The sequence below is a fragment of the Megalobrama amblycephala genome, linkage group LG11, assembly GCF_018812025.1.
Source record: "Megalobrama amblycephala isolate DHTTF-2021 linkage group LG11, ASM1881202v1, whole genome shotgun sequence".
NCBI classification, from domain to species: domain Eukaryota; kingdom Metazoa; phylum Chordata; class Actinopteri; order Cypriniformes; family Xenocyprididae; genus Megalobrama; species Megalobrama amblycephala.
The window spans coordinates 2,259,888-2,281,744 of NC_063054.1; the positions used below are offsets into that span (position 1 = coordinate 2,259,888).

The 21,857-nt window shown below is 40.4% G+C and overlaps 1 pseudogene; it reads left to right on the forward strand.

Moving 5' to 3' along the window:
* The first annotated feature begins 4,873 nt into the window (after positions 1-4,873).
* The window catches only part of LOC125278897, a 53,006-nt pseudogene continuing 36,022 nt past the window's right edge, over positions 4,874-21,857 (forward strand).

Below are 21,857 nucleotides of genomic sequence, written 5' to 3' on the forward strand. Positions count from 1 at the left end.
ACATAATGAATCCACTAACACGACACAGCGAATGCCGGTGGTAAACACTCGTGTTCCAATACTCGTGCACGAGTTTTGGGAGGCGTTCCCTTGAAATGAGCTGTGAAGGAGGGGGGTTGTTCTTACGCATGCGCTCATTTCAAAAACTCACTAACAGTCTTTGGTTACTCAGTCGACGAAAAGATCCTCTTTAGCACCTTTAATATACATCATCTATGCACGAGGTAGGACATTAAAACCTTAAGCCAATCGTTTACGCGATCATCGCATAAACGATTGGCCCTCTGGCTTGTCAATCACTGCCATTACGTTCCTTGTGAGAGACGAGCGCGCTCCAGTAACTTTCCACACTCCACAGGTGCCGCATGCAATGTTTTTGTCAGGAGACAGGAGTAACAACTGCAGATTATGAGTTACCTGCGGTGAGTCCAACATAATGAATCCACTAACACGACACAGCGAATGCCGGTGGTAAACAAACACTCGTGTTCCAATACTCGTGCAAGAGTTTTTGGAGGCGTTCCCTCGAAATGAGCTGTGAAGGAGGGGGGTTGTTCTTATGCTCATTTAAAAAAACTCACTAACAGTCTTTGGTTTCTAACAGTCTTTGGAAAACATCCTCTATAGCACCTTTAAAAAACAAATTTATTTTATTTATTTGTGAATTTGTTTAATTTTTGTGATTCTCTTTACATTTATTTCTGCATAAAAATCTATCACACCGGACTCAAACACATCTCAGGCTGTCAGTGGAGATCCAGACAGGAGCAGCATGACTGAGACTCACGCTGAGCCGACTCAAGACGCCGCACCGACGGACGCGCTGAATGCCGCGGACGCGCCGGAGGAGAAGCAGGAGAACGGCAGCTGGAAACTCTCAGATAGCGAGGATAAAGCGTCGGTGGAGTTCGAGCCCCCGGAGGGCAGCTGGGGGTGGGTGGTGATGCTGGCCTCCATGTGGTGCAACGGCTCGGTGATCGGCATCCAGAACGCTGTGAACCTGACCAGCGAACCAGGCTATAGACAAGGATGTGCTCCTGGTGACCAAGAGCTTAAGTGCCTGAGGTGATAGGTGACATCTGTGATGTCCACAGATCTTTACTCGACTCATTCAGCATAGCTGACCCGGGCAGAGCTGGCTAGAGAGACTGCAGCTCCACTGTGTCTACCAACAACTTCAAATAGGAAAAACTTTCAAAGCAAAAGCACAAGACGCAGCCAGTGGAATGGGGAAAAAGCACAAGGTCTCAAGACGCGTTTTTTTAGAAATTGAAACTCTTTTATTTTGAGCTCCACGTCACTGCAAAAGACGCGAGACACAACCCCAATGGTTAAACACATCCGTCTAGTGCATTCACAAAGAAAGACAATGGAAAGTTGCACAGTGGAATGGAAAATTGGTTCTGTGTGAACAGCCCCTAATTCAGATGAATGCTTTTATCAGGACCTCTATGCTCAGTTTTTCACCGATGTCTGCGTTAACATATATATATATATATATATATATATATATATATATATATAAAAAAAATATATATATATAAAAAATAATAATCTTTAGAGTAATTTTATGAACAAAGGTGGAAAATTAAAAAACATTTTGAAAAACGAAAACTGATTTTAAGTTGTGTCATCTTAAATTCCAATGTAGTGAATCAGCTGTCAGTAGGGGGAGCTGCAGCATCCTCAGCTTCTCGCAGCCATGCCTTCTTAGGGGCCGTTCACATATTGTGTCTTTTGCACGCTCAAATTTGTTATTTCAAATGTAGGTGCGTTACAAGCGCGCTCATAATGGAAGCGATACGGTCGCAACACACATGTGGTGCGTTTTCCAGGCGCATCAAGATGAAAAATTCTCAACTTTTCAGAATGCTACAAGTGCACCGCAGGTCATGTGACAAGAACCAACCGATCAGCTTCGGCCTTTCTGTAACCAAACATTGAAAGCTCAGCCGAACATCTGATCATAGCTGTACAGGGTGTTTTTTTTTTATCTCATCTCCACAAATATACCTAGTAGTAAAGCTAATGCAAGGACTAGAAATCAATTTTCAAAAAGCTGATATATGGTCTGGCAGGGCTCTGATGTCAAGAACGGAGTCTTCCATGAGGATGTTTCACCAGGAGAGAGATATCTTCAATCTGGGTCATCTTCACATAACTGTGATCATCCAGCCCCTTCACATTCGAATAATTAATTGCAGAACATGAGCCGAATACAGTTTCTCCCACAATCTCAACACCTCATCATGGAGATTGAGGAGAAACAGAAGGCTCACTGGAGTGGGACGTTTATGACCCGAGAGGAATCACTCATCCAATCAGCCTGAGATTCCTCCTTCTCTGCTGACCAATCCAGTTGAAGTCTTTCAGTAGCATGGGTCATAACGTGGACCAATTCCTCATCCAGTACATGGGGGTGAGGGAGGAGACGGGCTCACTTAAAACATCCATCTCAGCTCCCGTCACATCAAGCTCCTCAGAACTACATCAGGCAAACAACATACTCTCTGCCAAATCAGAAGAAGTGTCAGAGCGGGCTTGTGGATTTGGCATGAGAGAAACAGAGTTAGCGAGTGAAGCTTGAGAAAGATCAAACTCATCTGTTAAATCCCACACAGACAGAGACGTTCACATGCACAACAGACAAACAGCTTCCTGAAGACAGAGAAGCTGATGACATGTTCTTCATGTGGCCTTATATAGCCTGTGGCGTCACCTGACTGCAGTAGCACCACGCTTCAGAGGACTCATTTATAAAGTGTGCATACGCACAAATTCGATCTTAGACTGTGTGTACGCTTAAATGCCAACGCTCATATTTATAGAAATGGTCTTTGACGTGGAAAAGTGCTTAGAGCCACATCAGTGTCTGAGCAGACGTACACACTTTACCATGTCAGATTACTGCAGGTTTTTGGAAATCTAAGCTATTCTTGCAGCTCGCCACTCTAAATTAAAGGATTTGGACGATGACTGATGATCTTTTATATGTATTTGACATTAATTAGGACATTAATTAAAAAAAAATACATTCAGCTCCATGCAAGTTCAAGATCATTTGCGATTTATAGATTTCACATTTGAAAGAGAGGCATACACTCGTTTTCTGTGTGTTCGTTCACTCTATGAATCACACGTACATCTGAGAAATGATCGTAAGATGGACGGTTTCTGTGCAACATTTTATAAATGAGGCTCCAGACATGATTCATGGGCAGCGCTCCAGTAGCATCAACACCCTGATGCCGTGTTAAAGCTCCACTTCATAAGGGAACCAGCTTTGGGAACTGTGTTTGGTACAGCATTGGGCAGGTCTTCATGAGAAAAAATGTCTTCCTCAGGGGGCGCATGAAGACTCAGACAACAGCATTAAAATGTATTTTTTTTAATTTATTCCTCTTAGGTTTGTCTGTCAAATGCTCCCCAGCAATCTCTATTAAATTAATTTATAAAGTAATTCTTCAATAATTATAAATGATTATAATTATAAATGACTGTCCATTTTGATCAGTGCAGAGAAAAGTAACAGGTATGATGTGACAGCGCCGATACGATAATAATTTACACCTGAAGAAATAATATGAGAAACTAAACTGAAAATACCTTTAAGGCTAGAAAAATAGTTTTCTTCCCACATATTATTTCCATTACAAAAGTTTTGTGAGCGACTGAAAAGTTTCAGTCCAGTAAACAATACATTAATATTGAGTAACTTATGTTCTAGACAAAATATATTGCAAGTTATTGTCTGTTTTTGTTTGGGTACAGCAGTGGCCAAAAGTGATGTCCAGAGAGGATATTTGCACAGTATTTGCTTTTAAAGGGTTAGTTCACCCAAAAATGGAAATTCTGTCATTAATTGTCGTTCCAAACCTGTAAAACTTTCGTTCTTCTTTGAAACACAAATTAAGATCTTTTTAATGAAATCTGAGAGCTTTCTATCCCTCCATTAATACGCAACTAGCACTTTGATGCTTCAAAAATTTCATAAAGGGATCGTAAAAAGTAATTCATATATGAATCCAGTGTTTAACCTCAGTTTATGAAGCGATGCAAGTGATTTGTTTGTGAAAATAAAACCACTTAAAATATTAATCTCCAACACACGTTCGCAAGAGCATCACACGTCAGACACGTCTGACACGTCAGAGATGTTACATCAGATCATCTCATAGACTAGCATTGCTTTTCTGTCTTGTGCTAACCTGACCTCTGATCCCCAAACTGACCTTCCCAGAAACCTTTGATTAAAAACAAACATCATCTGGACCGTTTATGAGTCGTTTAATCCAGAAAATGTCCTTATAAGTCACTTATCATGATATTTATGGCCAAATGATTTTCACAATATGGAAAATGCAGACAGAATCACTGAACACAGTCATAAAAATATGTACAAATAAGATGGAATTTGTACATTTTGGATTAATAAATCTAACGTATGACAGATATATTACGATTAGAATGTACTTCTCAAAGTAATGAATAATAAGTAAACCTCTGTTTTGCAGCACTTGCTGAAAATTGTAATTGTTTTATGCCTTTATTTGATTACCAGCATTTTAAAGAATACAACTGATTTCATAGGGCCCTAAAAATGTCAACTTTTAATAATCTGATGTTAAATTATATAAGTTTTATGATTTCATTTGATTAGACATGCTTTTTTATTAGGTTACTACAATTTAATTTGACCATTAAAATAGAATCCACAAAAACTGAAATGGAATTCAAGATTCAAACAGATTTCATAAGACTCTGAAACATTTTCTAATACTTTTGAGTTGGGATGGAGAAATGAAGCCTCATAAATCGTTAAAGAATTAAAAAGGGGGAGGGTCCTCTAGGAGCAGTATTGGACACTCCTGCTCTAAATGTTTCTGGAAAAGTTTGTTGACCGCTGAGGCTTCCTGCGGATGCGCGTTCTGTGGAAATAAATACCTTCGTATCCAAACCGAAAGTAAAGAGTCGACTCTTACGACATGTAAATTCACATTTCGAGGACTTAAAACGTTCATAAATATCACATTATGGTAAGTTAATTTAACGGCTTTTGCTATTGTCATATTGTACAATGATGTACAATTGCGTCACCATTTTAGGGAGTTATTTATCGAGCTCTGTTGATTCTGCTTTTAGGGACAGGACAAACATTCAAGTTTCGTTATGACAGAATTTTATTTTTGATGACTATAAAATCTATACAATATCTCGTGTCTTTCCGTGGGTGCTCAGTGATATCGGCCTTGACACACCCTTATTGAAGTCGCTGGTTTGAGATATTTAAAATATGAAGTCAAGATAAATAATACAAGCTCAGGGGGGAGAAACATAAATAAACTGTACCATGTGTGCAGTTTTGTAAACCTGCGCACAGTTTACCAATCTGTCTACATGGATGTAAATTGACAATCTGTACCCACAGTTTAAAATCCGTCCCCACGGATTGTAAAACCATGCACACAGTTTATTTATTTTTCTCTTACTGGAACCTAGGGGGGCTCCGTAGAAAAAGTTGCTCGTTTTGGGCTTGTTTTCAAGTATAGACCCTTTTACTGTTTGTACACAATGATGACGTAGCAACGTATGCGCGCGCATTTTGGAAACGGAAGTGGTGTTGTTCCCCATAGGTTCTAACGTGTTAGCAACTCCGAAAGTGATATATATATATATCTAACGTTACAGCTTCGCGAGCGGATTAAGCAACACAGACAGATAAAGTTATTTTAAAAAGTTGACTTTATCAAATGGTATCCGGCTATCAGATCCGTGTAGTCGAGTGGATATAAGACGTTAGCAGATGGCCATACAGTGGCCAGATATATATACATAAATCAGGGCTCTCAAGTTTTAGACAGGCAAGAATGACAAATATCCAACAACATGACATGATTTTTAAAGTGACCAATAACATCGACGATGTAATACACTATAATTTATTTAGTGCTAATAAAATTATTAAGCCTATTTGGAGAGAGAGAGATGTTTAATGTGACAAAATGTCAGTCATCGTGTGATAACGAAAATATAACTAGGTCTAGACTACTGAGCAGGTGTTTTCAGTGAACAGGCTGTAAAACTGTTGACTAAGTTCAGACACTCATGAAAAACTGATGCTGATTATCTGGGAAACATTCTCTAACAGCAGTCAAGTTGTCATTGTTTGTGTCAAACAAGCTGTGAATTTGTTGTAACATTAAAATAGGTGATCATGACTTATTCTGTGCTCAAAGTGATGCTCAGAGCTCCAGTGTTTTCCTCTGTGGGTGAACGAGGATGATGGTGAACAATTCCAGGATATGCTTTTTTTTTCATTGGTTGTTGCGTTAAATCTTACCCAGATACAATAGTGCTATTTTCTGATTGGCTACTGTGTAGCCTCTTTCTTTTTTTGATTGGCTGATAAGTGGCAGGCTACTCCAGGGGAGACGCGCTTGATTCCTGCCAGGCGCAGCGGCATATTAAATATATGAAAAATAGTTTTTCGGCGTGAGAAATACAATGTGTGGCGGGAGTGCATGACAAAAGACCGAAATGAGTGACTGTCACGCTCAGTGCGTTACACTTGAGAGCCCTGAAAAACTTTCAGAGTTGCTAACACGTTAAAACCAATAGGCAACAACACCACTTCCGTTGCCAAAATGCGCGCGCAACTATTTGATCACGTGGGCTGTAAAAGGGTCTATAGACAAATCCGGTGAAACACGGAAGTAAAGCAGCGCCGCCATTACTGCGTGCCTTGCTGCTAAGGAAGTAGCAGAAGTAGCGTGTTGGTCCCGTAGGCTGTAGCAGATGTTAGCTATATAGTTTTTTTAGTATGTATGCTGTCCAGTGATGCCGGGCAGAGCGTGTTGTGTGGTTGGTTGTTTTAACAACAGCACAAAACTACAGGCCTGGAATAAAACCGTTTGTGTAATCCACGAAGCTTTGTTGCACATTGACTGCCCATGTTTACGGCCATACGGATTGCACAGAGTTCCTGGTCGAGCGGAGGACCAAGATGTGCGTCAAAAGTGGATGAAACACATAACCGAGATGGCTCATCGCATGCCAGATGATTAATAAAATAATCTTGAATACCTGTAAGAACATGTATTTTATTGCTACTACTGGTCGTGGCGGATTTGTGTATAGGTCTCTGCGGAACAAAAGAGGGGCGTCTCCCAATTTTGGGGTGTTTTCTAACTGAGAGAGGTGTTTATAACGATCCAACCAAAAAAGTACGGAAGCCGGGATATGCGTTTTTTTCAAAGTACGAAAGGCCATTCATTATTATTTTATTTTTTTCTTGTTTTCTTATGATTACAACTACTTTTTAATGTTTAAATCCCGAGAAACAATTATGTCGAGATAATGAAAAATAAATAAAATATTGCTGCATGCTTGACTTCCGTAACAGGGAAACTATGCGTTTTTCCCATAGACTGTAAAAAAATATGGACGTAGCGTCCGTGACGTCACCCATAGAGTTCTGAACAGCAGTTTTGACGCCTAAATGAGGCCGCGGCCATCTTAGCTGCGCGTCACCGCACGTCACTCCCGGATAACTAAAAATGGGCAAAGAGGCGGGGAGGTGGTTTGAGCTGATATGACTGGTTGCTGAAACCACGCCCGCCTAGCTCGACGTGACCATGTTAGCAGCAAAGGAGCTATATATCTATCTAAGATACGATCTAAAATATTAATGAAGATAAGTTTTATCATCAGAACGTTCTAAAGGTTTACTGTCAATCTACGGTGTTTTTTAAGATACAGATGCTCCAACACCAGTAGTGTTGGTTGTGCAAATAACAACATGGAAAATCAAATGGGACTTCATACCTTTATAATGAAATAGAGATCGCAAGATGAATCCAATCCGTGGCACTTGGGTAAAATATGAATGTCCATTGCAAAACAAAAAAACATGTCACATTTCTTCTGCATGATCTGCTCTCTGTCATCGTTCTTCAAGAAATGATGCAATCTGAGCAGCGATCGTATCTAACAAACAAATGAGCCCGTGTCCAAAGTATATTTTTTTCAAAATAGTGCAGCAGTTTTAGTTATAATATCCAAGCAGTGCTGTCGGATTTTGATATCCTCCCGCCATTGTCATTGCAGTAAATCTCACAACCAAAACTTTCAGCCAATGCCACGATCCAACAACGTGTGTTCTGTGTCTCTTCCCCATGCATGCACATCTACACAGACACACATCAGTCTCGAATATTATGCAGCAAGCCATATTTTATAATTGTATAAAATAATCGAGCACAAATACGGCTGAGATGCCAAATTCAGCGGCAGCTGAGGTAATGACGGCTCACAGACAGCAGCGCAATCTACCTGTCACTCAAGTGACCACGCCCTTAATTATGCAGAACTTTAAGGCTTAATATAATTTAAACGGATAAGTTATAAAAAAATTCACCCCCCTCAGAGTTGTCATGAAGGGCAAAAATAGCAGTATAGACCAAAACCACAATTTGAACCAACTTGTAAACATGTTTTTTTCTGCTATAAACTTGGCCAATTTAACATGGGACTCTATGAGATTCTGCTCTCTTTTGGAGCCTGTCCCTAGCGGCCAGTCGATGAATCGCAGTTTAAGTTACTTCCGTATTGGCTTCACGAGAGAAAGGGGGAGGTTGCCGCTTGGTTTTTCCCCGAGTGCCTGCCTATATGGAACATTTAACTATAATACATTCATTTATTTTGAAGAGTATTTACAGGACCTGTAGCTTATAGCTCGAGGGGGCGAAATATATGATTTATGCAAGTTTTATTAGCCTACTCCGTTTTTTTAGTGCTAGTTATTTATTTATTTTATTATTATTATTTTGCATAAACTAGCCTACGAATTATAATGACACGGGATGTAATTTTGTCACAATGGCTATATATTTTACATAGACAAATAGTCATTTGTCTGAACTTATCCAATCGGCGTCATTTGGTTGGACATGGGGTGTAAAAATACTATAGTAATTGATAGTAAATAGTGTTTTTGAACCAGTAAATTGTAGTATACTGTATATTATAGTATTTACAACACTTTGTTAATTATTGCTACAGCATAGGCTGTAGTACTTTAGTTTTTACTACAGTTAACTGCGTGTATTGTAGTATAGTTTAAAGAAAACTTAGTACAGTATTGGGTAACGTAATTTGTTTATATTACTATAGTTGTTATATTACCACAACAATAGCCTATAGAATTACCACAACAAATTAATTCAAGTATGGTTCAAAAACACTATAGTATTTACTATAAATTACTACGGTATTTTTTCACCTCTTCACCTTTTTCACCTCAAATAGTTTCTTAAGGCTAGATCCTTCTTGTGCTACAAGTCTTGTTTAATAATTGATGCTCTTCAATATGAATAATGCAGAAGAGCAGGCACGCGATCAACAGCCTATTTTATTTAATCTCTCGCATGCCAAATTCCACGTGCATAGTGTAAACCTTCGTCATAAAAGCTATATAGTATTATATATATATAATATTAAAATGACATAACCACTATATCAACAGACAAGCAGAGAGAATACGTAGGCTAGACAGTGCTTGTGATTTAATTAACTTTAATTTTAAGTGTTTGTTTTTTATAGGCTATCAACCACAGAAACACATGACTGCCTCAGCGTATATTGTATAGGCTAAGTATAAGCTTATATACATTAATAAGACTACTGACTTACTGACCTTGTGTAAACTTTAAACTTTGCTTGGAGCTTTTTACAACGAGCTAGCAAGCATATTCACACAAAAGAAACGTTAAACAACTGTTAAACAACTTAAACAATACACTTACATTCATATACAATACATATCTCTTATTGTTTTTCTGGAAATATCCCACTCGATTTGAGCAAATCAGGTAAAGAGGTTGAAAAACACCTATTCCCGTGTGACAACACCCCAAAGTTGGGAACCGCCCCTTTTTGTTCCGCAGAGACCTCCTTCTCCTTGTTTTCACAGGCCTGGTTGCCTATTTGTCTCGCGAGATCTGGCAACACAGTTTCAGAACCGCAGTTCCAGAACCTCAGCCACAGAACGGAAGTGGGGGGCGGGGCTTAACAGTCATATTTGCGCTAGCCATACATGTCATTTTCTTTTGTTAAATATAATTTTTTTTTACATGGATTTTGATCGTATCGATGTCTACAATATTTAACAACAATACTTTTAAATAAAGTCACTTTTCTGTTCATATAAGATACATAAGATGCAAAAATTTAAAACAGCCTGTTGTCAATGAATGGATACAAACACAGAAGTTTATACTGCGAGGATATAGGCTACAACTATACGCCGTTTTTATTCATTAATGTGTGTTTCTCATTTGACCATATGTGATAGTATTATTTCCTCCACATTCCAAATACTTAAGGACACAGAGTTTGAAAAGATTTAATGTTAATGGATACCAGGGACGTGCACAGACATTTTGGGGGGCAGGGGCTCACATGGAAAAAAGGGCACTTCTTATAATTATTTATTTTAAAAAATAATAAACCGTTAAATATATTAACCCTAAAACTGGCAACATATCCTGTGGGATACAAACATTTGAGAGGCTGTGGAGAGAGTCAGGGAAAGTTTAGGTCTCATTTCTTGGTTTCATGTTGAAAGGGTGTTTGTTGTGAATATTTAGATATATTGACTTTGTTCATAAATTTTTTGTTTACCTTACAGGCAGCATTTAAAAACAGTGTGCCCCCCTGTAGTGGGAAATCTACTGACCTTCTGATAAATCTTGATATATTTCACATATTTACAATATTTGGAGGGGACTTTCATGTTTAAAAAGTTGTTGTTGAGTGTTAGCTTATTACGTTTATGTTGAAATTTTATTAATTTAATTGATACATTTTTCATAATCTGCCTGTAAATGTTTGTATCCCACAGGATACGTTGCCAGTTTATAGGGGTATAAATCAGCTGAAAACAGAATGCTTGTTTGTCAATTCGTATTACAACATTATAGCCAGATTTTAAAAACATTTATTCTCTCATAACTTAAAGCAAACATTCTTTGTAAAATTCTGTTGAACAATAAGAATAAGGCCTATTTATGAATATATATATTAGCCTACTTTATCATAATTCATATGCAAATTTCTAGGGTCTATAATTTATCAATATCACCAAAACTTTGCTGAAAAACCTGTCGTACACAATCTACTTCATGCCTTCTGCCCTCTGATTGGTAGTTCATATTTTTTTTTCAAGTTACCTCTTTTATACTCATAAAATTTATACAGTGTATACACCTTCTGTTGTTAGGCTAAATGTCTCATGGCTTAAATGCATGTTTCACTTGTTCAAGGATTTGCAATGATTAAATACATGTAGGCCTATATTTTGACATTTGCCCATACCTCCGTGTCTTTATACTATTTGTCACAAGTTCACAACATGATACGGAAATAATTTTAACATACAGTCAAGGGAGACATTTTAGTACAGCTATGGTTACACATTTATTAATATATTTTGAAAATTATATGGTTAAAAGTAGGCCTATATGTTCACAGTTTATACAAATTAGTTCATGCCTTATGGACTAACAAATCATAGTTTGTATTATCCATTAAAATGGTAATTAAAAATTAGGGATGTCCAGATCCGATCACGTGATCGGAAATCGGGCCTGATCACGTGGTTTCAGACTCGATCGGAATCGTCTTTGGTTACTGGCGTAACCTCGGTTCCCTGAAATGAGGGAACGAGATGTCGCGTCAGATGCTGACGCATTGGGGAAACACCTTTCTCCTAGAAATACTGAAGCCTGATTGAATCGCGCTATTGCACTGCAATAGCCAATGGCGTTCAAGCGCGCGAATGTGAGGGGACACCGCCCCTCTATATAATGCAGCGCTTGGCGCCATTTCGTCAGAATCTTTCAACTGAATAAGCAAGCGATGAAAAATCCTGAGTACAAGTAACACGGCATGATCGCGATGTCTCGTTCCCTCATTTCAGGGAACCGAGGTTACGCCAGTAACCAAAGACGTTCCCTTTCAATATCGGTCTCTCGACGTCGCGTCAGATGCTGACGCATTGGGGAACGTGTCAAATCACGCCGTGTTACTATGAAGGACGTCCAGCATGGCAGAGCGGAAGTCATAAACATGTTTGCGAATTCTGTATTATATGACTGAGTCATGGTTGTGAAGTCGCATAAGCATTAAGCCAATTGCATAAAACACATAAGCCTAAGACCACCGGACCTAGTTGAACACCAGCCTCTCTGAGGTCAACCATTATGGATTGGTTAGGTGGCGGCGAAGCCGGCGCCGCCCAATTGTGACGTGTACGCTAGCGGACCTTGTTGAAACACCCATCAAAAGAGAGGGGGGAGAGGCGGGCCTACTCAGCCGCCCTTATCAGTATGGGGGACTTTGTGAGTGTTATAAACCACAAACATATAAAAAGGGGTCAATGACCGCTTATTGAGAGACAGAGCGACGCAATGCGGCGCTTATTGAATAATAATTGACTTGCTAAAAGCAGTGGTTAAACCTTAGTGCAACCAAATAAGATCTATTATTATAGAAAACATAATTCAAGCGGTTAAATCGGTCTTACGGTGATTGCAAAATGAAGCGGCAAGTCCCGGTTCATTAATACAACATAGGGTTGTTGCAAATGCCAAAAAGCAGGGATGATGCAACATGATTTCAGCTGGAACCGCTCTAACAATATCTGGGTAGTTAAGGCGGTGGACGCGCCTGCGCTACCCTGCAATGAAAAAGGGGAGCCTAGCGGACCTTGTTGAAACACCGCGCCCATAAAAAGGGGGGGGGGGGGAGCATGCCTGCAAGCTCTGTATTACAAGGCATCATCTCACTTGGTGTATAGCAGTATACAGCAAACTAAATAGGAACATATTAAACAAACCTAGCTCTCTTGTACAGACAGAATTCGAGAGGCTATCGAAGAAACATCCAGATTGTAGAATCTGGCAAAAGTGTTCGATGAAGCCCATCCTGCTACAGAACAAATGTCCTCAATGGATATACCGTTTGCCAATGCCCATGATGAAGCTATACTCCTTGTAGAATGTGCTTGGAGACCTATGGGGCATTCTACATTCTGTGAACTGTAAGCTAGAGCTATTGCATCCACAATCCAATGGGAAAGCCTCTGTTTTGAGACGGCAGTCCTCTAGTGCGGCCGCCAAAACAGACGAAGAGCTGCTCTGAAAGTCTTAGCTGTCTGGTGCGCTCAACATAGACGCGCAGAGCGCGGACAGGACAGAGTGGTTGCGAAGAGGGGGGTTCCCCCGTCGTAGGCTCACCAGAGACAAAAGCTGAGAGAGTTATAACCTGTGCTCTGAACGGCGTTGAGAGTACTTTAGGAACATAACCCTCTCTCGGTTTGAGAACGACCTTGCAGTCACCCGGGCCAAAATCCATGCAGGACTCGTTGACTGAAAGAGCGTGAATATCGCCCACTCGTTTAACTGAAGCAAGCGCTAGTAAAAGCACCGTCTTATAGGAGAGCATTTTTAATGAAATCGACTGCAGTGGCTCGAATTGTGGGCTCGTCAGAGCTTTCAGCACTAAAGTTAAATCCCAAGTAGGAATAGTGGGTGGGCGAGAAGGATTCATTCGTCTCGTTCCACGTAAAAATTTTGTCACTAGATCGTTTCTGCCAATGGGTCGATTGTCGATTTCCTCATGGAAAGCTGAAATAGCAGCAACATACACTTTGAGCGTAGAAGGCGCGCGGCCACCGTCAAAACGCTCTTGCAAGAAAGATAGAATAACTGAAATTGGGCAGCTTACAGGGTCTTCCATGTTTGAGGTACACCAGCTCTCAAAAACTTTCCATTTATGAGCGTAGAGACGCCTCGTAGAAGGGGCTCTCGCTTCAGCAATAGTATCTAGCACGCGTTGAGGGAGAGCTACTGGCTGGCTCCGCTGAGCGGCCAGACGTGCAGGTCCCACAGTTCCGGATTTGGGTGCCAGATCGAACCTCTCGCTTGAGATAATAGGTCCTTCCTTAGCGGGACTGTCCAGGGGGGTCCTGTTAACAGCTCTAGCAAGTCCGGGAACCAGGGCTGAGTGGGCCATTTCGGCGCAACTAACAGCACGGTTTCCCTCTCCTCCCTGATTTTGCACAGCACTTGATGCAGGATTTTCACTGGCGGAAAGGCATACTTGCGCGCTTTTGGCCAGCGCTGAGCAAGCGCATCCACTCCCAGTGTGGACTGTTCCGTTAGGGAGTAAAATAGTGGGCAGTGAGAGTTCTCTGCTGACGCGAAGAGGTCCACCTCCGCTCGTCCGAATATGTCCCAAATCATACTCACTGTTTGAGGGTGTAATCTCCATTTTCCTTGGAGAACACCCTGTCTCGACAGTATGTCCGCGCCGCAGTTCAAACGGCCGGGGACATGGACAGCTCGAATTGATAAAAGGTGCTGGTCTGCCCATAACAGAAGAGCCGTCGCGAGTTTCAAGAGGGGGCGCGAGCTGATGCCGCCTTGGTGATTTATGTACGCTACCACTGCCATGTTGTCCGAACGAATGAGAACATGATGGTTGTGGACTTGATCGTAAAATTGCTCCAGGGCTAGGTGAACTGCCTTCAGTTCTAGGCAATTTATGTGCCACGCTTTCTCCGTGTCTGTCCAAACACCGAAAGCTGGGCTGCCATCGCAAAGGGCACCCCAGCCCGTGCATGATGCATCCGTCGTGACAGTTTTGCGTCTGCTTACCTGCCCCATTATCACGCCCCGTTCGTATAGCGTGTCGCTCATCCAAGGGGCTATCGAGAATCGAGGCTCACTCCTAGGAATGAAATACACTGTGTGGGTTGGAGTTTGCTTTTCTGAAAATTGATCGTAAGCCCCAAACACTGCAGGTGGTTGATGAGCGCATGTTTGTGACTGTCCAGTAGCCAATCGTCCAAATAGTTTAGAACGCGCACTCCGTTCAGACGCAGAGGGGAGAGAACAGCATTCATGCACTTTGTGAACGTGCGAGGAGCTAGGGATAGACTGAAGGGAAGGACGGTAAACTGATACGCGATTCCCTTGAACGCAAATCTTAGAAAGCGCCTGTGCCGAGGGACTATCTGGATATGGAAATATGCATCTTTTAGATCCACAGAAGCGAACCAATCCCCTGGTCGGACGAGCGAGAGGATTTGTTTTAATGTAATCATTCTGAATGAGCGCTTTGCCAGGGCTCGATTCAGTTGACGCAGGTCCAAAATAGGGCGCAGGCCGCCGTCTTTTTTGGGGACCAGAAAATAACGACTGGAGGCCCACCAACCCTGCACAATTTGCGTGTCTCCTTAATTAAACACACCTGATTAGGGTTATCAGCTCATTAGTAGTGACTCAAAGATCTAAAATAGGTGTGTCAGACAAAGGAGACATACAAAATGTGCAGTGTTGGTGGGCCTCCAGGAATGTGGTTGAGAACCACTGATATAGAGGGGCGGTGTCTCCTCACATTCGCGCGCTTGAACGCCATTGGCTATTGCAGTGCAATAGCGTGATTCAATCAGGCTTCAGTATTTCTAGGAGAAAGGTGTTTCCCCAATGCGTCAGCATCTGACGTGACGTCGAGAGACCGATATTGAAAGGGAACGGACGTTACCTCCCGATCAGGACTCGGATATACAGTGGGGCAAAAAAGTATTTAGTCAGCCACCAATTGTGCAAGTTCTCCCACTTAAAAAGATGAGAGAGGCCTGTAAATTTTATCATGGGTACATTTCAACTATGAGAGACAAAATGAGAAAAAAAATCCAGAAAATCACATTGTCTGATTTTTAAAGAATTTATTTGCAAATTATGGTGGAAAATAAGTATTTGGTCACCTACAAAAAAGCAAGATTTCTGGCTCTTACAGACCTGTAACTTCTTCTTTAAGAGGCTCCTCTGTCCTCCACTCGTTACCTGTATTAATGGCACCTGTTTTAACTCGTTATCAGTACAAAAGACACCTGTCCACAACCTCAAACAGTCAGACTCCAAACTCCACTATTGGGCAAGACCAAAGAGCTCTCAAAGGACACCAGAAACAAAATTGTAGACCTGCACCAGGCTGGGAAGACTGAATCTGCAATAGGTAAGCAGCTTGGTGTGAAGAAATCAACTGTGGGAGCAATTATTCGAAAATGGAAGACATACAAAACCACTGATAATCTCCCTCGATCTGGGGCTCCACGCAAGATCTCACCCCGTGGGGTCAAAATGATCACAAGAACAGTGAGCAAAAATCCCAGAACCACACGGGGGGACCTAGTGAATGACCTGCAGAGAGCTGGGACCAAAGTAACAAAGGCTACCATCAGTAACACACTACGCCGCCAGGGACTCAAATCCTGCAGTGCCAGACGTGTCCCCCTGCTTAAGCCAGTACATGTCCGGGCCCGTCTGAAGTTTGCTAGAGAGCATTTGGATGATCCAGAAGAGGATTGGGAGAATGTCTTATGGTCAGATGAAACCAAAATAGAACTTTTTGGTAAAAACTCAACTTGTCGTGTTTGGAGGAGAAAGAATGCTGAGTTGCATCCAAAGAACACTATACCTACTGTGAAGCATGGGGGTGGAAACATCATGCTTTGGGGCTGTTTTTCTGCAAAGGGACCAGGACGACTGATCCGTGTAAAGGAAAAAATGAATGGGGCCATGTATCATGAGATTTTGAGTGAAAACCTCCTTCCATCAGCAAGGGCATTGAAGATGAAACGTGGCTGGGTCTTTCAGCACGACAATGATCCCAAACACACCGCCCGGGCAACGAAGGAGTGGCTTCGTAAGAAGCATTTCCAGGTCCTGGAGTGGCCTAGCCAGTCTCCAGATCTCAACCCCATAGAAAATCTTTGGAGGGAGTTGAAAATCCGTGTTGCCCAGCGACAGCCCCAAAACATCACTGCTCTAGAGGAGATCTGCATGGAGGAATGGGCCAAACTACCAGCAACAGTGTGTAAAAACCTTGTGGAGACTTACAGAAAACGTTTGACCTCTGTCATTGCCAACAAAGGGTATATAACAAAGTATTGAGATGAACTTTTGTTATTGACCAAATACTTCTTTTCCACCATAATTTACAAATAAATTCTTTAAAAATCAGACAATGTGATTTTCTGGATTTTTTTTTCTCATTTTGTCTCATAGTTGAAATGTACCCATGATGAAAATTACAGGTCTCTCTCATCTTTTTAAGTGGGAGAACTTGCACAATTGGTGGCTGACTAAATACTTTTTTGCCCCACTGTATATGTATTAGGGGTGCAACGGTTCTCGGTAAAAAATCGAACCATACGGTTCTCCACTTACAGTTCGGTACGCACTTGCACCGCGGTCCATCTCGAATGACGACGCATCTATTGGTTAATATGGTTTGTTTAAAATAGCAACGTGGAAAACAGACAGAGTTCAGATAATGTATGTTTCAGTCGATGGATGCACAAAACGTTACAACAACGATAATCAGAAAGCGTGGACAAAACAGTCACTCTTTGTAAACTGTTAACTGCGAGTGCCGTATGCTCTAATGTCCAGTCATTTACGCCGTCATCACACGGGTGTTGATTGCGCGCGAGCGCAGGTGAGACCTGAACAGCACACATTGCTGTCTGTGTTTAAACTAACTCATTTAAGCCTTGCTGATTTAAACCTTCAAGAACAAGACGCGAAAGAGGACTTGCACGCGCTGTGAGAATATTTGTGTGCGCTCATCCGTAGCGCGCACACGCTTATTCCAGTCAGCGCGCAAATACTGAGTTCTCTTTCAAGTCTTGCGCTTCGGCGGCCACATTCATACAAAAAATTATGTCAACATGCCCGTCCTAGCGAGTATGCTAGAAAACATAGTCGGTTATGTCTTAAGTGAACGTATATTAGTCGAGAAAGACAGCGCATGTGGAACAGTATATGTACTAGATCGTGCATGTCTTAAAGGGAAAACAACTATTCCTGCTGCCTGTTTTTAATGTTAAATCAAACAACAAATAACAAAGAAATCACTCACTGCTCTTGACTGAATAGTTTTTGTAACTTCAATAATGATTAATCTTTATTTATTTTATACAGTAAAGATAATATGCAGTGATATTTTATATTTGATTACAATTTATGATTACTGTTAGATACCTGAAAAACCTGAAAAGCACTGTTCCTGGATCTGTTTTTTTCGCTCTTCTTTATTCTTTTTTTATGTAGGCTATTATAGAAGTATCGGATCGGGACTCGGTATCGGCAGATACTCAAAATGAAATGACTCGGACTCGAGGGCAAAAAAACGTGATCGGGACATCCCTATTAAAAATCCTCTTATCGATATAAAAATCTTATAAAAATCGTCAAGGCAACTAACAAGGGAGTGAGGGCAAGCACAAGTTGAAGACAGACATGACAAGACAAGAATACACTTCAAAATAAGAGTCCTGAACTCAGACATGCACGTTCTGAGTTCCTTACACTTTACTTAAAAGTATTGTTGTTAAATATTGTAGACATTGATACGATCAAAATCCATGTAAAAACAACGTATATTTAACAAGAGAAAATGACATGTATGGAAAGAGCAAATATGACTGTAAAGCCCCGCCCCTCACTTCCGTTCTGTGGCTGCGGTTCTGGAACTGCTGGTGCTGCGGGTCTGCAGCTGGATATGTCTCGCAGCTGGAGGCTATTGGGACTAACCTGTGGACAGATCTCATCACACAGCATCTGAAATGCCTGAGAAAAGTCTGTTGTTAAAGTGGTTTGGTTTAATTCACACAATTGTGTTCACAAACACCAGACATCTGAATGCAAGATAACATGACAGTGTTTATTGTGTTTCATCTGACGCTCTGTCATTTATTATATACGAAAATTTTATACAGTGGCTTCTACTGCAGCAACTAACATTTTTCTTAGAGATATTTAGGGCCAATTTATCAGGAAGTGAGGATTTTGCTCTCTTCGACTCACTGGATGGAAACGCTGCTTTATTTGTAAATGTTTAATGCAATATTCCAAATTTGTGCAGAAGTTAAATTCTCAACTTTGGATGGAAACAGCCAGTGAGGTCAGACAGTGACGTTGGGTAATGGGGTCTGGATCACTGATCAGTTCATCTCAGAGCGGTTCAGTGGGTTCAGATCTGGTTCTTTCACAGTCAGTAAACCATTACTTTATGAACATCATAAGAAAATGATCCTCCAGAAACTGAAGCTACAAAGTCAAATTCTCCAGAATGTCACTGTCTGTGTAGAATTAAGATTTGATTTCACTGAAATTACTGGAATAGTTAAAACATTATGTGTGATTTATTCTCTGTGTTTCCATATGCAGGTCTGAAGTCAGTTTCTCATTATGGAGAACAGAGAGAGATCTTCATCTGCAGCACCCAGCTGTGTGTCTATGAAGAGTGACAGATCCATGGATCCTCCTCTTCATTTCAGTGATGGAGCAGTGACCTCTGACCCCAGGTGAGACACAAAATTACAGATTTTTTAAAGGGATCACCCAAAAATAAAAATTTTCATTAAGTACTCACCCTCATGACCTTTCAAACCTGTAAGACCGTCATATGTCTTCAGAACACAAATTAAAATATTTTTAATGAAATCCGAGAGATTTCTGATAAAAATCTTAATTTGTGTCCCGAAGATAGACCGAAGACACACATAGGTAGTAACGTCATTGCACCTTTCAAGGTCCAGAAAGGTACTAAAGACATTGTTAAAAAAGTGTGACTGCAGTGGTTCAACCCTAATGTTATGAAGTGACAAGAATAGTTTTTGTGTGGCAAACAAAACAAAAATAATGACTTTATTCAACAATTACTTCTCTTCCCTGTCAGTCTCCTATGCTGTTTACGTTGTATAGACAGTGCAGCGCTTCCAGGTTCTACGTCAGAATGCAGACTCATTATTGGCCGATGCTGTTCATGTGAGTGTGTGATGCTGGCGCAGGAGCTGAACAATAATGAGTCTGCGTTCTGAAGTGCTGCACTGTGTCTACTATAGAGTATTGCGCATAATTTCACTTATTCCAGCAGGTTTTGCATATATAATGTGGGAAATTACCACAAACATTTATTAGTAAATTAATCAACACAGATGATCATGTCAAATCAGTAATTTGAAAACTTTTTGTGAGAAATGCATGATTTTGGAAAAGAATCTAATTGCGATTATTTTTTACCAATATTGCGATTGCGATTTAATATGCGATTATTTTTTAAGCTCTATATTTTCTGTATTGTTCAACAAAGTCAAGCAATAAATCATTGTAGGGGTGGGAATCTTTAGTCACCCCACGATTCGATTCGATTCCGATTCTGGGAGTCACAGTCTGATTCCAAAACAATTCTTGATCTTTTTTTTATTAATTAGTCTTATTAATATATATTTTTTAATAATTTAATTACGTGTATTTACATGTAATTATAAGTGCATTTTAAAATAATAACACATTACATTTTCTATTAAAACAATTGCATGTTAATAATTTTGAATAAACTAATATAAGACAAGGCTTAGATTAAGCCAGGATTAGGCCTTAGTTTAATTAGGAAATCTAAGTAGATTTTATAAAACGTGCCTTAGAAAAAAAAACATTAATGGTGTGCAATGCATCTTGAAACAAAATGATGACACTGACATATTTTAAGACATGTCAGTGCAAGTTGCTTTCAGTTAAGACAGTTCAAACATTTACTTTAGTCTGGGACTAGCTTAAGCCTTGTCTTTGAAACCGGGGGAAAAGCTAGTAAATAATAAAGAGCGAAAAAAAACATTACAAGCAATAAACAAAGAGTGCTTTTGGTATTTAAGAGTATCTGAAGATTTTCCTTTCAACGCCTGTGAGTGATTTTTCTCTTTTTCGACTTTACTGTTGTTGATTATTATGATGACATCATGAGCGGGAGATCTAATAAGCTGCATTCACACTAATGCACAGTTCTCTTTTGAAATATAAGATGTGGTTTGTCCTGTCTGTTTGATCCCTTAAGACATAACTGGCTTTGTTTACATTAATTTTGTCATAAAAGCATTCTGAGATGCAAGTATATTTAAACATTTAAAAGGACATCTGTATGACCGAGCACTCTTCACAAAACGCGCGTCATCATTTGAAATTGACATAACGACGTCATACTGTAACTGAGGCAGCGTTCATAGAGCAAAATACTGGCGGGCGAGACGACACACTGCAAGAGTAAGCAAAGCATGCATTTCTCTCAGCGCATCCTGTTCAATGAAGCGTGAGAATGTCCTAATTCGCTTCAACTTTTCTGAACTTTATTAAAGGGTACCTATTATGCCCCATTTTACAAGATGTAAAATAAGTCTCTGATATCCCCAGAGTATGTATGTGAAGTTTTAGCTCAAAATACCCCACAGATAATTTTTTATAGCATGTTAAAATTGCCACTTTTTGGGGTTGAGCAAAAACGAGCCGTTTCAGTGTGTGCCCTTTAAATGCAAATGAGCTGCTGCGCTCTGCCTTAGAGGGCGGAGCTTCAAGAGCTGATTCTCCCCTGTCAGGATTCAGTGAGGACGCACTATAATGACAGAAACTGCGAATATATGGATATTGGAGATAGAACAGGTATAGTTTAGTTAAATTACAGTTATAACTTATATTGTCTTCTTTTTTTATCCACTATATTAGTACAAGCCTGTTGTACCGTCCGAATGATGGCCAAAACTTTACAGATGAGTTTTATAACATTTATTGTACTTCACACAAAAGATGAAGCGTCTGTTTTCACTGTAAACGCTTAAAACACAGTGCACGCGTGCATTAAAATATTATCCTCAAACTCTCTCTCTTTCCCTTGTATTATCATCAACATACATAGTGAAGTACACAGAAACACTGGTTACAACTAACAGTAAACAA